Genomic DNA, 25,627 nt, shown 5'->3' on the forward strand with positions numbered 1-25,627 from the left:
CAAAAGTACAAGGTAAAGAAGCAAGTGCTTATGTGGAAACTACAGCAAGTTAAGGTAACTACAAGTGGCTACACTAAACAACAGATTTTCAGTGCAGATGAAATGGATTTATATTAGAAAATATGCCACCTAAAACTTTCATAGATAGAGAGGAAATATCAATGGCTGGCTAGAAAAGCATCAAAGAACAGGCTCTTTTGTTAGGGGTTAATCCATAAAGTTAAAGACAAAGCTAATTTACCATTCTTAAAATCCTACAGACCTGAAGAATTACACTAAATCTGTTTTGATTGTGCTCAATAAATAGAACAACAATGCCTGGGTGAGAGCACATCTGTTTACAAAACAGTTTACTCAATATTTAAAGCCCACTGTTGAAACCTACTGTTAAGAGGGGAAAAAAAAAAAAACCTTTCAAAATGTTACTGATTGACAACACTGATCATCCAATTGCTCTGATGAAGATATACAATGAGATTAATGTTGTTTTCATGCCTGCCAATGTACAAACATTCATTCTATGACCCATGGATCAAGGAGGCATTGATTTCATAATGCTACAGCTGCCACTGTGATTCCACTGATAGATTTGGACAAAGTAAATCAAAAGCCTTCTGTTTAGGATTCACAATTCTATGTCATGAATAATATTCATGATTCATGGGAGGAAGTCAACAGTAACAAGAGTTTGAAAATTAGAAGAAAAGGAGTTCAAGTTAGATATGGATATGTTGAATTAAGTTGACTGTGAGATAGCCAGTTTGGAAGAAGTTGGTACCAACACTCATTGATGAATCTGAGAGGTTCATGTTTTCAGTGGAGACTGGAAGTAGTGGTACACACCTGTAATTCCAACAGTTTGGGAGGCTGAGGCAGGAGGATCGTTTAAAGCCAGCCTCAGCAACTTAGTAAAGCCGTAAGCAACTCAGTGAGACCCTAAATAAAATACAAAAATTGGGGTGAGGTGGGGCATGGGCTGGGGATGTGGCTTAGTGGTTAGATGGTTCGATCCTCGGTACCAAAAAAAAAAAAAAAATCAGTGGAGGAAGTAAATATAGATGCGATGCAGTGGAAATAGTAGAACTAGAATTAGAAGTAGAACCTAAAGAATGACTAAATTGCTGTAGTCTCATGATAAAACAGATAAAGAGTTGTTTCTTATGGATGAGCACAGAGTAAGAATCTACTCAGAGTGAAGAGGCTGTTAACATTGTTGAAATGACAACAAAGAAGAGTTGCTAGATCACTCTCAGGGTTTGAGATGATTGACTCCAATTTTGAAAGAAGTTCTACATGGTGAAAATGCTATCAAATAGTATCAAATGTTACAGAGAAATCTTTTGTGAAAAGAAGAGTCAATGCAACAACCTTCTAAGAAACTGCTACAGCCAATCCAAACTGCTGCAACTACCACCCTGATCAGTGAACAGCCATCAACACTAAGGCAAAACCCCCTACAATCAAAAAGATTATGATGCACTGAAGGCACAGATGATCATTAGCATTTTTTAGCAATAAAGTCTTTCTTTTATTTCTTGTGGTGCTGAAGATTGAGCCAAAAGTCTGACAAATGCTTACAAGTGCTTTACCACTGAGCCATGCCCCCAGTCCCAATGAAGTATTTTAAAATTAAGGTTTTTTAAACATTTTTTTAGAGATGTACATTTTTTAAGAAATTATGATATTACACACTTAATAGGCTAAAGTATAGTTTAAACATAACTTTTTATGCACTGAATGCAAAAAAGAAAAAAGAAAAATTCATGCTGACTTGTTTTATTGTGCTATTTGCTTTATTTCAGTGGTCTCAAGCAGAACCTTTAATATATCCAAGGTATAAAGCTTGGCTTAGAGAAAAACAACTTAATTATCTAATTAAGGTAATTCATACACTATAAGTCATCAAAATTCTAGGGGAGGATTGGGGATATACCTCAGTTGGTACAGTGTTTGCCTCACATGCACAAGGCCCTGGGTTAAATTCTTAGCATCAAAAAATAAATAAGTAAATAAATAAAATAAAAATTCTAGGGGATATTTAACTTTAGAAAAAGGAATTTGTTAGCTCATATGAATTTAAACTGTTAAAATATATACCCTCTCCAGCTAGGGCTATACTTTAGTGGTAATGTACTTATCTAGCATATGTGAAGCTCTGGGTTCAATCTCCAGCACTACAAAAAAAAAAATGTTATACACACACACACACACACACCCCTATATCACATATACACATACTCTGTCTTCTATACATGTTCAATCTAGCTTACTCTGGGCAAATTATCAACACAAATGGAGGCAAAAATGTCTATTAATTCCTTTAAATCACACCTAAAAAGGGTAAGTTTATTGAATAAATATCTGCTGGGCCATTACTAGGTAGAAAAGTATAGTGGAACTCTAATAAGACTAGAAGGTATCTTTACTAGATTTTGTAAGGAGTTTACAATCTAATACAGAGAACAGCAGAACACATAACTCATGCATATAAGGCATCTAAGAGCTCTATAATAATATTTCTGAAACTTAGGTTACTTGTGGGAATCCTCATAAATAGAGAAAAATGTCTTGTTTATACCTGTATTGACTGAAATTAGTTAAAATATTATATTAGTGAAATGTAGAAAAATAAAACTATGAAATATAGAAAAAATAAGTTTTGTTTCCAGACCTCACTTAAACGTAATACAAAACATATTTACAGGGACTGGGGTTGTGGCTTAGTGGTAGAGCACTCGCCTAGCATGCACAAGGCACTGGGTTTGATCCTCAGCACCACATAAATGTAAAATAAAGATATTGTGTCCACCTAAAACTTAAGAATAAATATTTTAAAAAACACACATGTAGGGCTAAGGATGTGGCTCCAGCGGTAGCGCGCTCGCCTGGCATGCGTGCGGCCTGGGTTCGATCCTCAGCACCACATACAAACGAAGATGTTGTATCCGCTGAAAACTAGAAAATAAATATTGAAAATTTTTCTCTCTCTCTCTCTCTCTCTCTTTAAAAAAAACCACACATGTACAAATATACACACAAAATCTACAAAACTAACAGATTTCAAATTAGTATCATATGATGGTTTTGCTAACACGGATCATATTCAATATGAATGTGTTGCTGACTGCTACTTTGCCATTATTTTCTGATTACATGTGGGTTTGATATTTCTATAGTCTTGTGTGCTTTGAATGTTTTTAGATCCTCACCATTTCTTTCTCTATTTATAATACTTTGATTTAGCTCATTCTGATGTGATCAGGCCTTCACTTAGTACAAACAAACTATTTGCATAACCAAATCTATTTTTTAATTTTTTCTTATTAGACAGAAAGTATAAAACAAATTATAGCCCTGAAAATGCTTAGTAATTGGTTATAAGGTGGGCATCCTAGATGATCTAAGAATATGTTTATATTATCACTGAAATTTTAAAATTCTTACAGAAACTATCTTTCACTTTGAAGAGAATTTATTTATATACTCAAATTCAAGAACCCCAGTGTTGAAGAATATTGCTAATAACAGAAATAACAAATAGTAGGAAGGAAGAAAACTGTTGAGAAATTACTTTTAACTTTGGGGATCCAGGTTTTATGGAGTATATCTGAAATGAACTGTGACTTCTGAATTTATTGTCAAATATGTACATTTCCTGAAATTCCCTTTCCATATGGTTGACATTGAAAATATAAAGCTATTAGAGTAAAACAAAGACATACAGGAATATTTAGAAGTAAGGACAATGAAGAAACAAAAGTCATGAATTTCACAAAGTTGAGGAATTTCTTTTGAGGAGAAAAGAAATCAAAGATTATAACTGCAAGCATTAGATATGATATTCTTTGCACACTATACAGTCTCCCTTGCACTGTGATAGAAATGTATTTAATGATGTAATTTTCTAAAATGCATTAAAAATGTATTCATGTCAGATGCAGTGGCACATACCTATAATCCAGCGACTTGGGAGACTGAGGAAAAGAACTGCAAACTTGGAGCAGCCTGAGCAAGTAGGCAAAACCCTATCTTAAAATGAAAAAAAAAAAAATCTGGGGATATAGTTCAGTGAGTACTTTATAAGTTGAGTACTTTCCTAGCATGTGTGAGGCCTGGGTTCAATGCCCAGTACCAATAAATAAAGAAAGAAGAAAAAAAAAGAAAGAAAAAGAATGTATCACATAAGGAAGCATCAGGATTATCTATATTAGATTTTTTAACAACATTCATGACATGCTAACTTCAGTAAACTTTTTAAAAAAATTTTAGTTGTTGATGGACCTTTATTTTTACTTATCTGTTTATATGAGGTGCTGAGAATCAAACCCAGTGCCTCCACATGCTAGGAAAGCGCTCAACCACTGAGCTACAACACAAGCCTCACTTCAGTAAACTTTTGATGCTATACAACAAAAAATTTTAATTTTTGTCAAAATCCTTTCTTCTCCATTTTTTATATATTTATAGAAAAAGAACAAAAAATCAGATATGCAATAGGTAGTGTATAACACTCATTTTCCCATCTCTAAACAATTCCTACAGATGACACTTGTATTTTAGCCACTCCTTGACTAACATTTCTGTAAATGTACACCTCACAGCAGAAGTGTGAAGTGTGCACTGGTGTTCTACAAAGTGTAAAAAGAAGAGAACGATTTACTAGCCAGATTAAATTTCATATAACCGTAATTTATACAATATTCTCCTCTATAGTCTATGTATGTAGTAAAGTCTGTGCTAATTACAATAAGAAACCATTAAACCAAAGTAGAGAGCTGGGTTTTCTTTCATATCTTACTCATGCTTCATTATTATTCCTAGACCTGTTAATATTTCTTTTTTAAGCAGATATAAAAATAGGAATTCATTTAGGATTTCATATAATAAAATCATGTGATTGTGTAACATTATACAGTTTCACACATTCAAAGAAAGTTTAATCTCTTTTTGCCCCATGGTATCATTTATATCTGCGGCTACTCATATATAAAATATCACATGCGCTTTTAACTCCAATAATCATTAGAGGAGATGAAGTTGAGGTATATGAAAGGTTTCTTTTATCTAAATAAACATTTTAGAAATAGCAATGTAAAATAAATCTATATGAAGTAATTAAAATGGTTGCTGCATGATAATTTTGAAGCTGTTGTTCAAAAAATTCAAACTTTATAAAACATTTAAGACATATTTCATAACTTCAATAATATTTAACAATTTTAGATTTTTTGGTTTCCATAAAATATAGAAATTTCTATGCAGACTTTTACTTTGGGCTTAGTCACTGTTACTATATTTTACCAAAGGTATTTTAAAATTGACTGTAACTCCACATTTGGTATTTAGAACAGTGGACAAATAAAAGTCAGATAATACAGAGTAGAGTTTTTCTAGAAATTGTTGATTTTTGTACTTTTCAAATAATGATTTAACTTCTAGAGAGAACATACTGGTTAAGACACTTGACCTTGCCAAGTCTCAGTTTAGAAACCTATAAAATGTAATAATAATATGGCTTCAAAAATTTTAAAGGTTCAAATAGAAAGCACCTAGCATCTGAAGAAACAGTGAATAAATAAATATTAGCTTTGTTTTTCCTTTCTCAACACTAAAATAATTCCTAAAAATATTTAATGGAAAAGCCATAAATAATAGTAAAATTAATGTTAAAACAAAACATCACTAGGCACCTGACACTTACCAAATATCTTGGTTTATAAGGGGAAAAAGTAAGGGTGTGTACATCCTTCCTACTTTCTGAACATTGCACACACTACTTCTGCTTATATATCTCTAGTCAAAAATTAGTCACATGACATCTAGTTCTAAGAGACTGAAATGATGTTTTTATTCCAGATTGATACACTAGGGAAAAACAGAAGAGGGGGAAAAGTCAATAGTATGGGTCAATTATCAGTTATTTTCACACCTTGTTATACCTTTGGAAGTTAACTAACAAGCATTTTAAATAAACAGTGGGTACACTGTACAATTATATGCTAATTATTCCTAAATATCAATTATTGACTTAAATATTTTGATTGGTATAGAAAAATGTTTAAAAAATTATAAAATTTTTACAAAATTAAGGTAAAATTCATAATAAAATTACCATGGAGAAAGGATTTAAAAAAAAAACAGAAAAGACCACTATAATTATTTAAAGGTGCTTTGTTACAGATTATTAAGGATGTAGTAAAATATCAAATAAAAACATATTAAAATAATATTACCACAATAGACACTGTAGTAATGAAATTACAAATAAACAAAACTGCATGTAAATAAATTGTATTCACACTTTTAGAGAAATAGGATTTAAATAAATTTAAGAAAAATCTATTGATTACTTTATTATGCTTTCTAATAAATGCTATTCAGAGACTTTAAATGAAATAAAAACTGATCACAAAACAGAATAAAAATTTTAACATGATAAGGCACAACCAGATTGAGTCTAAATTCTCAAATTATGTAATTTTAGGCAAGTGATGATGGTATGATGAAAATCAAAAGAATTTAGTGCCATCCTCTGTAATATGTGCTTTATGAACACTTTTTCATTTAATAGTCAAAAAACTCCTGATATACAAATATATCCCTTTTTTAGAGAAGAAAAAATGTGAATCTCAGATTAAATAATTCACACAAGATTACAGCTGCTATACAAATAGCAGAGTACAAACCTTTTCTGACCCAAGTCCATGTTCTTAACTATTCTTAACTATTATGTATACCACTTCCTCCTCAAGTTCTGTAGACCTTGCTTTTCTCAATCATTTTATAAGAGGAATGGAGTATGTATGAACTGCTTTAAAGTTCATTCTGGCCTTTCAAGAAGTTGGCATTCAAGTGAGGTCTGAACCCCTTTGCCCAAATAAAATAACATTCAGTAGTTCTAGTGGCCTCTTTGCTGGAACTTACAGAAGTCAATAAAGTTACCACTAATATATGTAATGTAGAAAGTAAAAATCCATTTATTAAAACTTGTATATGAAAGGGCCACAATGTATCATAAATTTGGATGTTTGAGAAATATCCCTTATCTTTATGATTGATTTCATGTTCCTTGGTGTATCTATAAAGAAGCAATCCATAAAGAATAAGAGGGAAGAAAGGTAATAAACATTATATTTAAATCTCATAACAGTTCTTTTAAAATAAACCTAATATATCATTTTACATGTGAAGATGCTGAGGTACAAAGAGAGTGATTTGCTCAAATCATGTAAATAGTGATATTAATACGTAAATTTTATCTGGTTTTAAAAACTATGCTCCTTCCTATTCACTCTGTTTTCTGTAGTTCAATCATGGATTTTCATGTATAAATATCCTCAGTTCAATTTTAATTCTGAAAAACTAAAGATGCTAATTGATTTAGGATTTTCTGTAGTATTAATGATTATCAACAAGCATTTGCTGAGAACAGTATGAAGACATATATTAAAATAAATATAAAAAACACCAAAGAATATTTTTATCAACAACCAAGAATTAACAAAAATTATGCACAACCAAACTATTAGGGAGAAAAAAAATCATTTCAATTAGAATGATGAGGTTGATTATTTTACTTTAGAGACAGGATTGTCAATAAGTTGCCAACGATGATTTCAAACTTGAGATCCTCTTGTTCTAGCCATTGAGTAGCTGTGACTACAGGTATGCACCACCACACCTGGTTCCAATTAAAAGATTTTAAGCGGCTAGAACTGTGGTTCAGTGGTAAAACACTTGCTTCACATTGTGAGGCACTAGCTTTGATCCTCAGCATCACATAAAATAAATAAATAAAGATATTTTAAACGTTAAAAAGAAAGAAATTAAAGAAGAATTTAGAAGATGGAAAAGTCTCCCTTGTTAGGCAGAATTAACATTGTCAAAATGACCATACTACCAAAAGCACTATAGAGATTTAATATAATTCTGATCAAAATCCCAATGACATTCCTCATAGAAATAGAAAAAGCAGTTATGAAATTCATCTAGAAAAATAAGAGACCCAAATAGCCAAAGTAATCCTTAGCAAGAAGAATGAAGCAGGTGGCATCACTATACCAGACCTTAAACTATAGTACAGAGCAATAGTTACAAAAAACAGTATGGTATTGGCACCAAAACAGACCTATAGACCAATGGTACAGAATAGAGGACACAGAGACTAACCTACATAATTAGAAATATGTTATATTAGACAAAGAGGCCAAAAACATATATTATAGAAAAGATAGCATCTTCAACAAATGGTGATGAGAAAACTGGAAATCCATATACAATAAAATGAAATTAAACCCCTATCTCTCACAATGAACAAAACTCAACTCAAAGTGGATAGAGGGACCTAGGTATTAAACCAGAGACACTGCGCCTATTAGAAGAAAAAGTAGGCCCAAATCTCCATCATGTTGGATTAGGCCCCAACTTCCTTAATAACTCCTACAGTTGGGCTGAGGTGTGGCTCAGCGGTAGAGCGCTTGCCTAGCACGTGTGAGGCCTTGAGTTCCATCCTCACACCACATATAAATAAATAAAATAAAGGTATTGTGTCCATCTACAACTAAAAATAAATATAAAAAAAGACTCCTATAGTGAAATAATTAAAATCAAGAATCAATAAATGAGATGGATTCAAACTAAAAAGCTTCTTCTCAGGAAAAGAAATCATCAGTGAGATGAATAGAGAGCCTACAGCTTGGAAGCAAATTTTTACCACTCACATATCAGACAGAGCACTAATCTCTAGCGTATATAAAGAAATCAATAAGTTAAACACCAAAAAAACAAATAGCCCAATCTATAAATGGAACAAGGAACTGAATAGACACCTCTCAGAAGATGATATATAATCAATCAACAAATATATTTAAAAATGTTCAATACCTCTAGCTATTAGAGAAATGGAAATCAAAACTACTCTAAGATTTCATCTCACTCCAGTCAGAATGGCAGCTATTAACACATTGCTGGTGGAACTACAAATTGGTACAGCCAATACGGAAAGCAGTATGCAGATTCCCTGGAAAACTGGGAATAGAACCACCATTTCACCCAGCTATCCTGCTCCTCTGTCTATGTATAAAGGACTTAAAAACAGCATACTACAGGGACACAGCTACATCAATGTTTATAGCAGCACAATTCACAATAGCTAAACTGAGGAACCAACCTAGATGCCTTTTAGTAGATAAATAGATAAAGAAAATGTGGTATATATAAACAATGGAATATTACTTAGCAATATGAGAATAAAATCATGACATTTGCAGGTAACTGGGCGGAACTGGAGAATATCATGCTAAGTGAAGTAAGCCAATCCCAAAAAATGAAATGCCAAATGTTTTCTCTGATATAAGGAGGCTGATTCACAATGGGATCAGGAAGGGGAGCATGGGAGGATTAGATGAACTCCAGATAGGGCAAAGAGGTGGGAGGGAAAGGAAGAGACTAAAGCGGTAAAAATGATGGTGAATGAGATGGATATCATTACCCTAAATACCTGTATAAAGACACGAATGGTGTGAATATATATTGCATACAACCAGAGATATGAAAAATTGTGCTGTATGTGTAATATTAATTGTAATGCATTCTGCTGTCATATGTAACAAATTAGAATTTTAAAAATTTTAAATAAAAAAAGGATTTTAACATTTTTGTGAATTGTAACCTAGAGGAAAAAAGAAATTCCCCTGACATCTGAAAATTGAGGAAAAAATATGTGTATATTGTAGAATATATAAATACCCAGTACAGCTTCAGCTCTATAACAATCTATAATATCACCCTTTCTAACCACAATATTCTACCCTTAGTTCTTAGTATATCATCTCATTATCATAATTTATCTCTGACTAGTCCCCTGACCTCTCCATTTTATTTGAATAAATCAGCCCTTTTCCTGGAATCGCTTTTCTCTAGATTCATGGTCAACACTTGAACTACTCTTTCATTAGCACTCTCAACCTCAATCAGTGTTGAAATCTACCCTCTCTTCTTAACTCAAGGGACTGGAGAAAGCATCAAAACCCTGACACTGGTAAAAAGGTAAAGGTTTCAAATATCAGTCACTTATAAACATTTCAAATGAACACTTCCTAGAATTTAACTTATTAAATGTCTGACAATGCTGAATATCATGTCTCTTCCTGAAATTCTTGGATTTTGAACACTTGTAATGATACACTTCCCTCATATTCCTAAAAATAAACTGTGGGAGTCAGCATGTTTACATTAAAAAAAATACAAAACCTTTTTATCTAATGTTAATTTAAACATTTTTGATTATTAAACACTAGATACTTAATATAAGGTTACTACACAAATATGTTAATATTTTGTTGTAAGATATTCAGTTAGAGCAATGAAATTCTGATTAAGAAAAAACAAAGGCTGGAAGTATGGCTCAGAGGTAGAGAACCACCCAGCCTCTCACATAACAATCAAGCAGAGTTACAAACCAGAGAAAGCCAAAATGTCCCCTTAGTAAACTGAATAAACATGTCATAAACATGAATGAACAAAATACGATAAAGCCTTTAAAAATATCACAAAAGTTCCCCCTAATCCTGCAAAATATTAAATTTAATAAAAGTTTTCAAAAGAAATATTTGAACATAAATTCAAAGATCATCTATATATGAGTTTATTCTTCTAATAATTATTTTTTTACTTAGTGAATAATTAAGACAGGGTTAAAGAAGTAGATTCATTGAGTATACAATTTACTCAAAACTTATTCTTCTGCTACATAAGATTTTTCAGAGATGCTACAAAATCTCATCACTGTAATTCAGAATTTACTAGTTAGAATTTTATAATAGGGCTGAGGCCATAGCTCAGTGGTACAGTATGTGCCTCCATATGCTCAAAGCCCTGTATAATCCTAACATGAAAAAAGAATAAAAACTAAAACTTTTATTTAAAAAGTAATTTTATAGTAACATGAATGTAGGCCTTGGAAAAAGTTTACTTTTAGGTAACAGATTTCCTTACACATAATAAAGATGAACACTTTTAAATAAAATTAAAGAGAAAAAATATCAGCTACTTAGGAGAACTATCCTTTATCAAACTACTTTTTATTAGGGAAACCCTTTATAAATCATTTGAATATCAAATGAAAACTGTAAGCAAGAAGCCTAAGAATTCTTTCAAGGTTTTTTTTTTTTACTAACATGACTGTCTCAAGCAATTTTATTTTTATATAATTTTTCTATATAATATAGAGTCACCTTACATTTTTGCCACATCTCAGTAAAAAATAAAACTAAAAAAGATGATGTTTAGAACATGAGTCACACTGAAATATACTAATATAATTAGGGATATAACATCAGTTATTTTTTTAATTGTTTTTTCTTTTAATATTTTTTTTAGTTGCCAATAGACCTTTATTTTATTTATTTATATGCAGTGCTGAGAATCAAACCCAGCGCCCCACACATGCTAGACAATCACTTTACCACGGAGCCAGAGCCCCACCCATAACTTCAGTTATTTTTAAATAATTTTTCTTTTAAATGTTTTTAAAATACTTTAAGGCAATATTTTTGAAGTATTTATCTAGAAGTATGAACTACAATTCACTGAAAATGTAAACATTCAAATAGCTGGTCAAAGAAATAATAATAATTTAAGTTGTATATATCTTCTAATTCCATTCTTACTCTCAGAGAAAACAAATCATCCTTAAAAGTCAAACAACCATTTTTGGCCTTACTGTGATCAGCGTGGTCAATCTTGTGACATCACTGTTGAGAAACCTGCAAGAGGAAGACAGAATTAGCACTTAGCTGAATCATATTTGAGTAATTTCAGAAACAAAAAAGTTTGTTTAGAACTTCTGTCTTTCTTTGATACCATACATCATATTTAAGTTAATCTAAAATATCAGGAAACATAATTGGCATAATATGAAATAAGCATAAAATACCTGAAGTTTATTTATAGATCAGTATTTATTTTGGTATGGCACATTATGTTTTGTTTATAATCAGAAATAACCCTGAAGTGAACAAAATATATTTTAACATAAATTAAAGGATATTTGGGTTACAGATTGTATTTATTTTCAAGTATTTATTGAGAAAATTATTCTGTTTTAAATATATCACAAATGGAAGATCGGTATTGTTTGTAAATACATTTATCTCTATAATCAGCTGCTCAGTTTAGAACCAAAATGTCATATATTTAACACAGGAGAAATTGGCACATGCTAATCCTTATAAATAGATCAAAAATTGAAAATATAACTGACAAGGGTCCAATATAAACTATAAACCCAAAGGAAGTTATAAATTAAGCTATTTTCTTAGCTATTAATGACTCCCAGTTTATCCCTGCAAAATGTGGCCTTTAAAATTTTCTTTATTAACAAGGCTTAATTTAAGATGAACTCTTAAATGTTTATTTAAAAAAGAACATGTTAGCCAGTCACAGTCCTGCATACCTGTAATCCCAGTAACTCGGAAGGCTAAGGCAGAAAGATCTCAAAGTTCAAAGCCAGCCTCAGCAAAAGCGAAGTGCTAAGGAATTCAGTGAGACCCTGTCTCTAAATAAAATACAAAAAGTAGGGCTAAGGATGTGGCTCAGTGACCAAGTGCCCCTGAGTTCAATCCTCAGTATCCAAAACAAGAAAAGAAACACATTGTTCAGCTTGATGGTGTTTCAAAGCCTATAACCCCAGCTACTCAGGAAGCTGAGGAAGGAAGACTACAAGTTTCAGGCCAGCCTAAAACTCAAAATAAAATTTAAAAAAGGACTGGGGATATATTTTAATGGTAGAGCACTTGCTACAGCATGCAAGAGGCCCTGGGTTCAATTCTCAGTACTGCAAAAAATAAAAATAAACTAATACATTATCATCCAGTGTTATGGTTCATAATGGACTTTCATGTTTTATTTCATTAAATCCTCAGAATAATTCCTTCAAAGAAGCAGAAAAGAAATAATTAGTATACATTTCAGGAAAAGATATTTGGAGAGTTTTTCTTGGTTCCTTTTGTACCTTATATTTTCTACACTGAAAATTCATTCTGACAACTATTTTTCCTCACTCTGTCCTTTAGTACAAAATCACTGATTACTACTAGTTATCCTATACTACTTCAAGATATTGCTCTCTAATGTTACTTGTTATAGCCTCCCTACTTCTCTTGTTTATTTATTTGTTTAGGGGGTACCAGAGATAGAATTCAGAGGCACTTAACCAGTGAGCCACATTCCCAGACCTTTTTATTTATTTATTTTTATTTTCAGACAGGGTCTCCCTAAATTGCTGAGCCTGGCTTTGAATTGTGATCCTACCGCCTCAGCCTGCCTAGTCACTGGGATTACAGGTGTATGCCTTGGCACCCAGCCCTATTTCTTCTCTTGATGCAGTAGCAGATAAATCAGATCACATTGCTCTCTTACTCAAACTTCACAATGGGGTGTGTATGAATGTGGTTTTTGTTTCTGGTGTTTTTATTTTGTTTATGGTGCTGAGGATTGAACTCTGAGCCTCATATATGCTAGGTAAATTCTCTACCACTGAGCTAGATCCCCAGCTACAAAACTGCATAATGGTTTTATCCTCACTTAGAATAAACCCCACAAAATTTACTGTGGCTTATCAGGCTCTCTATTAGCTGGATGCCTGATTACATCTCCTACCACTCTTTCCATATTGCACTCAAAGTCACAATGACCTTGATAATCCCCAAACATACCAAACTTGTCCCATTTCAGGTCCTTGACACTTGCTGTTCCCCCTGCTTAGTGCAATTTGTTCTTCATACCTTTAGAAAACTTATTATCAATCCAACCAGGTATTAAAACATCATCTCACTCTCTCATTTACCACTAGACATTGTTAGCTCCAAGTTTTGCAAGGAAAGATCACAGGAACACTACTTTAGTACCTGGAACCCAATAACTACTCAGTTGATTAGTTGCTGAATGAATAAGTGAAACAGTGCTTAGAATTCCCACTGCATCTAGCACTATACCCAGAGCTACAGAGGTCCTCAAAGTATAAATTAAAAACACAATACTTACTACATATTCAAGGACAATAAGCTGTAACAACTTGGTTTAATTTTTTTTCTGTACTAGAGAATGAGCCCTAAGGCTCATGCATGCTAGCAAGGTGTGCTATAAATAAGTTTTATTATTTTTATTTTTTTAATTTTGAGACAGGGTCTTGCTAAGTTGCCCAGGCTAGCCTCAAACATGAGGTCCTCCTGCCTCAGCCTCCCAAGTAGATGGGATTATAGCCATGCTCCACCACATACTGACAACTTGGTGTACATTTTAAAAAGCCATTGCAGGAAGAGTTTAGGACGCTTAAAAAAAAAAAAAAAGGCAGGAGGTGGTTGGAAAGAGGGGATGTTAAATTATAAATATAAGATAATGAGGATGTAGATAGTTAAGACAACGAGTTGCAGATGGAATAGGAAATTTAAGACATCTTAAATGAAGGAAACAAGACCTCATGCTAAATGAAGTATCAGAAAATAGGAGCAAAGCAAGAATGAAAGATTATGTCTAAGGTTCTAACACAATGCAAAAAACCTAAAGTGAAATGCAAGAGTGAATTATTTTGAACAGTAAAGATGGTGTTACTATATGCCGGTCAAATAGAGATGCTTCCATAAGCAGGAAGAAATTTGGAATAATCCAATGTTTGAAAATAAGTCATGAAAATTATAGTTTAAGCCAAGAGTATGGGCAAGTTCACCAACGTAACAGAAAAAAACAGCATATCATTTGTAACTGAATAAAAAGACAAATATTCCATTTTGCTTTTGATTTTAAAAAAGTAGAATAATTAAGACAAAGTCTAGAGTTAAAATTTTATACTTAAAGCCCTAAAGCTCATATACTGTGAGTAAAATCATTCCTTCCTTATGGTAGCAATTTTTACACATGACTTACTGGGTACTTATAATTGCATGAGGAAAAAATTTTGATGAAATTGAAATGACTTTAAAGGATAAAGCCAGACAAATATTAAAGCTTCTCATAAAATTCCTAAGTAGTTTTTACAAGCAAAAGGTAATTCTTTAAAATCATGTCAAAACTAGGAAATGTATTCAAATTACATATATAAAAAGTAATATTACATTTTATGTAAATATAACTCAACTAATATACTGGTTATGTACTATTTCTCTACAAGTCATTATTTCAGTAAATACACACAGAGAATCTCAACTGTATTTACCCACAGAAAAACCCTACTCATGTTTGCCACCTACTAATGTGGGAAAAGAATTTTAAATTATGCTATTGAATTCTATGTATTTTCCCAGCAATTAGAATGTACTATTCTTAATTTTACCCTCACTTAGCCCCAAAACAGAGAAAGCCTTTAGGTGATCAATTTTAGTATATTCAAGTCTTAACTTTTACATGACAACATTGTAAGTACCCATATCTACAAAGTAAGAATATTTATCTCTATCTAACCCACTAAAAACACTGAAAGAAATGGACACTTCCCTGTTTTACCCACTATTCAATATTAACATGGAAAAAATGTTCATTAGTCCCCAAAATTCATTTAAAGTAATAGTCACTATATTTGCTTTATTGTAGGCTCTTTTTAAGGTTGGTTACAAAAAGATAAATAAAAAACAGGGCTGGGCGTGCAGTTCAGCGCTTGTCTAGTATATGGAAAACCCTGGGTTCAATCTCTAATACCACAAAAAAAATTTAAATAATTTTCAAAATTTACACATGAAAAATAATTTCACATATCATATGCTATTTGCAGGGTATATAAAATATTGTAATCCTGAATTATACACATGGGGAAAAAAATCACAGACTCCCCCATACCATTTTTTTGGCACTGGGATTGAACCTAGGGTCTCATTATACATGCTAAACAAGCTAGACCCCAGCCTCATAGGATGCTGCTGATTTTTTTTTTTCTTTCCCCTCTGATACTGGGGATTAAACCCAGAGTCAACCTGCCACTGACTATAACCCCAGTCCTTTTTATTGTTTATTCTGGGACAGGGTCTCACTAAGTTGCCCAGAGTAGCCTCCAACTTGTGATCTTCACATCTCAGCCTCCCAAGTCACAGATATTATAGGTAGGCAGTACCACGCCCAGCTACATTATACTTTTATATGACTAATATGAATAAGGAACTGATTTTTAAATATGTAGTTTTTTAATTTAACAGTTACATGTAACTTGTGGCTACTATATTAGATGGCACAACTATGTACTTTTTTTTTTCTTCCAGTGCTGGGGATTTGGCATTGTTAGGCAAGTTCTCTTACCATTGAGCTATACCCCTCAAGCTCCACATTTATGCATTTCTCAAACAATACCAATGCTGAACTATATAATGATGTTTTTAAATATCTGAAAATTTGGGCCGGGGTTGTGGCTCAATGGTAGAATGACTGCTTGCCTAGCATGTGTGAGAAACTCAGTTCAATTCTCAGCACCATATGTAAATAAATAAAAACTTCAGACAAATGTCCATTAACAACTAAAAATATGTTTAAATTTTTTTTTGAAAATTTATTTTCTAGAGGTTGGGGGCATAGCTCATCGGTAAAGTAGGTGTATATGTACAAGACCCTGAGTTCAACCCCAGCACCACCAAAAAACAAACAAATAAATAAATAAATAAAAGGCAATTATCTCTATTTTTAACAATTGGAGGGTGGAGGGAACAGTCTCAATTCTGGTAGAATACACTAATTTCAGTAAAGTTCCAAATTTGGAGATAAATTTTTATTTTCCAATTATTTTCAGGTTTATATTTTGCAGGAAAAAAAAAGGTTATTTTACCACAGAATACTTAATATGTATTTAATAGTATGTATGTCTTGAATTTTGGAGAACTGAGTTTTATACCTCTCCAGGATGCATTACTATTGCCTGGTATTTAAATTTCAATTTGCTTTACTTTGTTCGGCTGTGCAGATATGCTTTGGCTTCATTTACTAATGTACTGTTAAGGACTAAAACCTCGACTGAACACAGAAAAAAAAAGTAAGTATATTTTATTAACAGTTTTAATATTCTTGATCATTGGAAACTTCATTTGCTACCAATTATTTTTCCTTTCTTATTTAAAGTTTTAAGGAAAAAAAGATAAGCAGTTTTAATAGCAAGACAGTTTTAACTAAACATTTAACATGGTACATAAAAAAGAAGACTGCTATCTCAGTTTAAAGCAAGCATAAAAACATTAGATACTAGTATAGCTCATTAGTAGTTAAGCAGGTGTGAGGCCCTAGATTCAATCCCAGAACTAAAACAAATAACTAAACTAAAATAAAAACCGAAGATATTATAAAACAAATAGATGTTTTGTTACTACTGTACCAAGCAGTTTTGCCAAGTTAGAAACACACCAATTTAAATACAATGCAACAAAGTAGACAACAGATCATTTCCTGATCTGTTGGTACCCTGGCTAAAAGCTGTTTTCCAATTTCATGAGAAAAACTTCAGATACAATATATTTAAAAGAGCAAAAAGTGATCACAAAGAAAGTTGCACTCAGAACCAGAAGAGGTTCAGAAGCAAACTGTATAAGCCAAAAGCGAAAGACAATACATTTGATCATTAGAGTGGAAAGTCCTTCGAAAGTAGTTGGCAGGTGGGCTGGCTGGGGTTGAGGCCCAGTGGTACAACAATTGCCTAACGTGTGAAGCCAAGGGTTCAATTTTCAGCACCACATACAAATAAATAAGATAAAGGTCTATTGACAATTAAATATTTTTTTTAAAAAAAGTACTGTTTACAAATGAGCTTTGGTTTGTTAAACAGTAATTAAAAATGCTAATTTTTAACTCATCCAAGATAGAGAAAGGAAGAAAGATAAACAGGTTGAATAGCTATGGATTCCAATTCCAAGCAGTATTTTGGTGCACTGTACTCACTAAATGCTTCCTTCCCTCAAGTTTTAACTGTAGTTCTGGCAGGGTACATAGTTAAAACATTAGACGTGCTTTCCTTTAATGTTCACAGAGGCAACCAAGGCAACTATCCCAATGATTCCTACTATTACAAATTACTTCTTGCTAAGACACAATGAAACTGATGAAAGGAATTACAGACTCTTACTCTTAAAATTGACAACTGTCTCATAAAGTTAAATAAAGTTCTCATACCTGTAGAACTAACAGAAGCCAAGAGTACTTTAAAGCCATCAATTGTTAACTTTAACCATTAACTATTTTTATCAAGAAAAGCAAGGTAGTCAATGTTCTATATAATGGATAATATACACTATATACATACTATAACCTAAAACCTAAAATATTATTATTTCCTTTCAAAAGAAAGCTGCCCTAAGTACTAAGCAAAACCCAAAGCAAAAACAAATAAAAAGCAATGCAATCTCTTTAAAACTTATGAGATGATCTATCAGTATTCCAATTTTTTGTCATTGGATATAATTAAAATATATTTGGTATCTATAGTCATTCCTTGCACAGAACTCCCAAACCCTTCAAATTTCCTGAGTAATAAAGAGTGTCTTATACTTTTAAAATCAGCTTTAGTATAGGGCCAGTCAATATAAAGAAGGAAAAGGTTGGAACTTTTAGTGCCACCCCATTAACTTAATGAGGATCAGGAGAGGGACTAAAGATTAAATGCTATAAAAACCATGGAAGAGCAAGATTTGATGAGTTTTCAGGTTGATGCCCAAATCCACATGTTAGAAGGGTGGCTCACCCCAATTCTATGAAGAAAGAAGCCCTTGTGCTTGGGACCCTTCTGGACATTAATGAACCTATGTACTTCATCTGGAGAGGCATCAACAAAACTAGTAAACTTAAATAAAATGTCTCCTCAAGTTCTGTAAAACATTTAGCAAATTATTAAACCAAGGAGGGGGCCATGGGAACTCCCAGCTTATAATTATTGTTCAGAAGTTGGCAGCTGGCACCTGAAGTTGGGGCAGTCAAATCTGGGATTTGACACCAACTCCAAGTATATAGTGTCCAAATTTGAATTAAATTGCAGGACACCTAGCTGATGTCCAGAAAGCTGAAGAATTGCTTAGTGAGAATAAATCTGTGTCAGAAATACTGTGCCTGTAGAGAAACAGTTATTTTTCTCAGCCACCTTTTCAAACTAAACAACTCATTATCAGTAGCAGTACTTCAAGTAAAACAGAAAACATTATAAAAGCACCTCTTATATTAGCAATTTCCAAATTACTAAAATGAATTAATTAATAATTTTATGGGCTGGGACTGTAGCCCAGTGGCAGAACACTTGCCTAGCATGCATGAGGCACTGGGTTCGATCCTCATCACTCCATAAAAATAAACAATAAAATAAATAAAATAAAGGCATTCTGTCCATCTACAACTACAAAAAAAATTTTAAACTAAATTTACGGGTCGGGGTTGTGGCTCAGTGGTAGAGGGCTTGCATTGAATGCGTTGGGCACTGGGTTTCGATCCTCAGCACCACATAAATGTAAAATAAAGATATTGTGTCCACCTAAAACTAAAAAATAAATATTTTTAAAAATAATAACTATTAATTATGACTTCATAATTTTCACTAATTTCCTTTCTGTAAAAAAATTACATTCTTCAAAATGTATTCTTCATTTACAACATATTCTTCATTTATCTTTTTGTTTCCTGTGACTAAGATATCTCTAGGGGAAAAAATTTATAATTTCCATGGGTTGATTGACAAAATTTTTAGAGAATTAACAAAAGCCTATTACATGAAGTATAGTTATAGCCAGGATGACAGTTTCACAGTTTGCTGTTGAGAAAAAACATGCAAACAAAGGACAACTGGCAGTTAGACTTGGTAAATAAAAACAAAACAAAACAAAACAATACATTTTTTAAGTACATACAAGCTGCCTAGTGTTCCAAACTTTCCCACTCTATTATTTCAACACTAATTAGCACTTCTCAAAAATTTGACTCACTTGTCCCTAGGTTTCAATTTTAAATCCATAAATGGACATCCAGCAGAGGAAGAAGGTCCACAGCACTGCCAACTCATGTTGAAACATTTTTGAAGTTATACCCCAAAATGAACCAATCACTTAGGTGAAGTAATACAATAAAGTTTCATTTGAGAATAATTAATATTGTTTTAGCTACAAGTTCCTTAGAGAATAAAATTCTATTGTAACAATACACAAGACAGGGCTTTAACCTTCCAAGAATACTATTAACTAAGTTAAAGCACAATATTTGAATCTGAAAGATTTTTATATCCAATTAGAGTTTATCTTAGTTCTATCAACAAACATCAAATCAACAGAAACTTTGCCAGTCATAAGAATGCCTTTAAAAAACAAACAAACAAACAAACCTTGTTTGAACAAGCCAGCATCAAGTCAAACATAAGCTCATAGTGTTACACAGTTTTTATGTACCTTAGCTAAGATAAAATTATGTTATTCTAATACAAACCTTCAAAAATCCATTTTAGACCATATCTATGAAGACTCTTGAGGCAATTCTACCATCTAACAATATACAGTTCAAAGAAATAACTAAAGATATAATCACTAATAACAAACTCTAGATTCCAGATAATTTATACATTTTCTCTGTTAAAATAACTTTCTATGAATATTTAGGGATTTAAAATAATGATTACTGCTATGTTTTTTCCCTTAGTTCTCTTAGAACTCTTAGAATGTTTTCATCATAAATGAGAAATCTAGTTTAATGTTTTCTGGTTTAATAAGGAAGTACATAACCTTGATCCTCACTTAGAATTTTGCCATATATTCATTAGGTACTCAGGCAATTTATCAGCACTTCTGTTGCTACACCATAATTATAAACTTCATAGGGACATTGTGAAGTTGGCTAATTAGGCTTATAAAATATTTTGAGGAACACAGATGAAAGAGAGAGGGGTGTGGCATATATACAATTAACTACTGTGTACTTGATGAAAAATGCCACTTAAAAACATCTAACATCTGAGTACAATGCTATAATCCCAGGCACTCATGAGACCAAAGAGTAGGATCTCAAGGTCAAGGCCAGCTGTAACAACTTAGATCCCATCTCAAAAGAAAAATGAGAAAAAGGGCTAGGGGTATACCTCAGTGAAAAAGCCACCCCTGAGTTCAATCAAAGGTACTAGGGGCAGAGAAAAAAAAAGAAAAAAATATCTAACCACATGGATGAACCTTAAAAACATTATGTTAAGTGAAATATGACAGTCACAAATATACTATGATCCTACAAGTATAAGGTACCTAAAATAGTTGAATCCAGGTGGAAAAAGTAAAAGGATGGTTGCCAGGAGTTTGGGATTTAATGGGTACAGATTTCAGTTTTAGAAAATGAAAAAAAGTTTTTGGAACCCAACTTCTTCACATAACCATAAAACTCTAATTAAAAAAAAAGTTCTGGAGATGGACAGTGGTGATGGCTGTACATGATATTAATGTACTTATACTTACATATGCTTTAAAAAGTCTAAAGTGATAATTTCAATGTTATATGTTACCATAATAAAAAAATCAACAAGTGTGAAAATCAGATTATAAATCATAAATTAATCATAAAACTTTCTTATTCATTATTGCACTCATTGAAACATTAATCAAATCATTCTTTTGTTCATTCAGTAAATATTTACTGATTGCTTTCTATGTGGCAAGCACTGTGCTAGACTGGAAAATAAACCAGTGAACAAGACAAATATGACTTGACAAAATTTACATTCTACTAGTGGAGATGTACAAAACAACCCAAAAGAAAAGTTATGCTTTCATATAGTAAATATACCACTAACAGGCAAAGAGATAGAGCAATAGCAATAAAAGCATCCCTGAGAAGATAACTGTCTTGAGAATGAAGAAAGAATACTCCAGATAAGAGAATAGCAAGTGTCAAGACCCTGAAGTGGAAACATTTGTTGTTTTCAAAAAATGAACAGAAGGTCCAGATCAGGTGCACAATAAGTTAGAGCAGTGGGTGGAAGAAGCAGGTAAAAGAACTAGGAGGGCTGGAAAGTAGATTGGATGTTTTTCTACATATGCTGAAAGCCATGAGATGTTTTGACAAATGTGATGTGATCCGACTTTAAAAGCAACACCACTCTAGTCACTCTGTACAAAATAATCACAGGGTTGGGGGAGGGAGAGGAAAACAGAAATACCATCTGAAATACCATTTCCATCTGAGTCCCCAGTTTAGGGACTCAGATGGAAATAAGGCAGCAACACTTCTGGTGAGAAGTTATTAGAGATTTGGTTGTTGATAGAATAAGAAAAGGCAGTACAATTAATAATAACGCTAGTATTCAAGAGGCCCTACGTTCAACTTGAGGGAAGAAAGTCCAGGGTCCTGGTTAGATTAACTGAGTGGATGATATTGCCAAATATTGAGAGGGAGAACACTGGGATAGGAATAGGTCTGGTGGTGATGCTGGTGGTAAAAGCAGAAGGGAATCAGAGTTAGGGTTTTGGCAAGTGAAGAGAGTTTCATAATAAACAACATGATAAACTTCTGAAAAAATTCATAACATAAAGATTGAGAAATGACCAGTGGATTTAGAGATAAATTTATATGCTGATGACATGATCTAGAGAGAGGAAAAATGATGATGGAAAAAACTGCAGAAGCAAAATCAATGATTACTAAGCATCTAATAAATGCATAAATCTGTCCTTGCTATTGAAAATACAAAGATAATTAATAAATATTACATGTGACTAACTAAAGGATTATATGGAAACTATATTGAAAATCATGGGGTGGAAAACCACATATAGATAATTAAATTTAAAATCTTTGGAAACAATACTATTATACAATAGAAGCTGTCATGTTGAAAATATTATGCAAAGCAATATTGACATATGATGTGACAGCGATGCCCTTCTAAAGTATACACATGCAGCTGCACAGTAAAAATAATGCCATGCACAGCTTTTATTTGATTACACACAGTGGGATTTAAATAGCATCAACATTAGACAAAGAATAACACCAGCAATTTTAAAAAAACATCTCCACTGTACTTTTCTTTTTCCCTCTCTACCATTGACTCATTTCCTCTTCTGGAATTTTAGCATCATTCTAGTCTCTAATTCATTAAATACTCAAAACAGGAAGCCATTCAATCATTTATACAAATCTTCATCTCCAGAGTCCCCTTTACTCATTATTTCTATTATGTACTTCTGCCTCCCTGAAAAAGTTAAGAATTTGGAAATGATAAAGACTACAGACTAATTACATATTGGTATAAATTAACTTATATAAATTATTAAAACACATTTGCATTTTAAACTTTCCCCCTCAAATTACAAGATTCTTTTCCACCTGTGTATATTTATACCATGCCCTATTCCAAAATATCAGGTAATTCACTAAGCTACATGTTATGGTTTATTTTTTATTTTATTTTTTTTTTAGAGAGAGAGAGAGAGAGAATTATTTATTTTAGTTTTCGGGGGACGCAACATCTTTGTTTATATGTGGTGCTGAGGATCGAACCCGGGCTTCAGGCATGCCAGGCGATAGTGCTACCGCTTGAGCCACATCCTCAGCCCCATGTTATGGTTTAGATGTGAGGTTATTCCCCAAAAACTCACATGTAAGACAATGTAAAAAGGTTTAGAGGTGAAATGATTGGGATCTGAGAGCATTAACCCATCAGTAAATTAATACTCTGTTAGGGGTTACTGAGTAGTAACTGTAGGCAGGTAGGGTGTGGCTGGAAGAGATGGGTCTTGGAAGCATGCCTTTGGGGTATATATTTTGTGAGCTGAGTGGTGTGGTGCTGAGCTGAGCAGAGCCAAGCTGAGCCTCTTAGCTTCTGGTGCAATTTCCTGAGCTGCTTTCCTCCACTACTTTCTTCTGTCATGTTGGTCTGTCTCATCTTGAGCCCCAGGGAATAGAGCCAGCCTTCTATGGAGTGACACCTCTGAAATTATGACCTCCAAAATAAACTTGTCCTCCTCTAATTGTTCTTATCTTTTGGTCACAGCAGCAAAAATAGCTGACTAAAATTCCTATATAATAAACAAAAAGAGACAGAACTAAAAACATTGAGTGTGAGAAATGTCACAAGTAAGGTTGCTATCAAAACACATGCCACAAGACCCTGTAACCTGTGAACCAAATAATGTCTTTTGAGTTTCTCAATAATCAGTGCAAAGAAGAAATAACTGTCATGTGCATATCATTCATAATATTTATAAGGTAAGATGTATCATTTTCTTGGGAAAAAAAGCACAGTTCTTTTTTTTTTTTTTAACTGAGACCTGGAAGAAATCTGTTTTACTGAGTTTTCAAAAATAATCTAGCAATAAATATAATGAGTTTTATAGGATTATTTAATATCTGCCAGAGATGGCGAGTAGATTGGTGCTTGAACATTTCAGCAGCTAAAAGAATATAATCCAAGTATGTCACACAGTACTTTAATTCAAGGATAAGGTTTGAAATTTTCAGAGTAATAACTGTACATGTTTCAGGTATCTTCTTCCCTAAAATATTACAATTTTAAAAGCACAATTTTTTGAGATAAAATTCACCACTTTAACCATCATAAAGGTTATAATTAAGATAGGCATAAAAAATAATCTCCCAGATGAATTAAATGCTGAAAATGATCACATTTTTATTTATGTACATTTAACTTACAGCTTAACCAAAAGGTATGACAAGTCAGGTGGCACACAGCTGTAATCTTAGCTACTCATGAAGCTGAATCAAGAAGATCACAACTTGTAGGCCACCCTGCTCAACTTAGAAAACCCTGTCTGAAAAAAATAAATAATAAATAAATAATAAAAAATAGAAAGGGCAAGGGATGTAGCTCAGTGGTAGAACAACCCTACATTCAATCCCTAGAACTGTTTTTGTGTTTGTTTGTTTGTTTTTAAAGACAATGCTAGTTTGATTCTACCAACAGTGTCCATGGGTTATGTGCCAATGTCTGAATTGCTCTGAACTAAACAGGCAATGTTCTTTAAAGTTCTAGGAATAGAAATTAAAGATATTGAAACATGTTCAAGCTAATTAACCAGATTCAATCAGCAGCTGAAATTAATAGTAAAGATGACAAGAAAAATTCTGTTTATTTATTTAGTTAGTTGTTGATTGACATATATATATATATCAGGTGCTGAGAATCAAACCCATTGCCTCATACATACTAGGTAAGCGCTCTACCACTGAGTTACAACTCCAGCCCCAGCAAATCACATTTTTGACCCTGATATACCAAAGGAAGATTATATCTCTTATATCAACATAGATACAAATATCTATGTTGCTTGTTTTTCAGTAGGTATCAAACCCAATCCTGCCCTTTCTTTCTCCGAGTGTTGTCTTCTGTCATGGGTAACACAACAAGGAATCCCTCACCAAAAGTGGCCCCTTGACCTTGGAGAAGTAAATGCATTTCTTTACAAACAACCTAAATCTTTTTCTTTATTGACTTTACAGAAATACTTGCCCTAAGGCCCAATGATATAAGAATAAAGATATTTGTTTCTACCTGATTTATACTAGCAAATAATTGCAATACCAATCACCCATCAATAATTAATGATACATAATATGTACCTATATAATACGTAGAGTCACAGTATACATATTAAATACCATATATTATTTTTTATTGATTTTTTTAAATGACAGC

At 32.7% G+C, this 25,627-nt stretch overlaps 1 protein-coding gene across 22 annotated transcripts in view; it reads right to left on the reverse strand.

Moving 5' to 3' along the window:
• The window catches only part of Baz2b (bromodomain adjacent to zinc finger domain 2B), a 346,930-nt gene that overhangs the window by 196,096 nt on the left and 125,207 nt on the right, over positions 1–25,627 (reverse strand). For all 22 annotated transcript variants that reach the window (XM_040294351.2, XM_021731270.3, XM_078017461.1 and 19 more), the window contains one exon: positions 11,723–11,765. The gene's annotated coding sequence lies outside the window, so the exon portion shown is untranslated. The remainder of the gene's footprint in view (positions 1–11,722; positions 11,766–25,627) is intronic.

The sequence above is a fragment of the Ictidomys tridecemlineatus genome, chromosome 7 (assembly GCF_052094955.1).
Source record: "Ictidomys tridecemlineatus isolate mIctTri1 chromosome 7, mIctTri1.hap1, whole genome shotgun sequence".
NCBI classification, from domain to species: Eukaryota; Metazoa; Chordata; class Mammalia; order Rodentia; family Sciuridae; genus Ictidomys; species Ictidomys tridecemlineatus.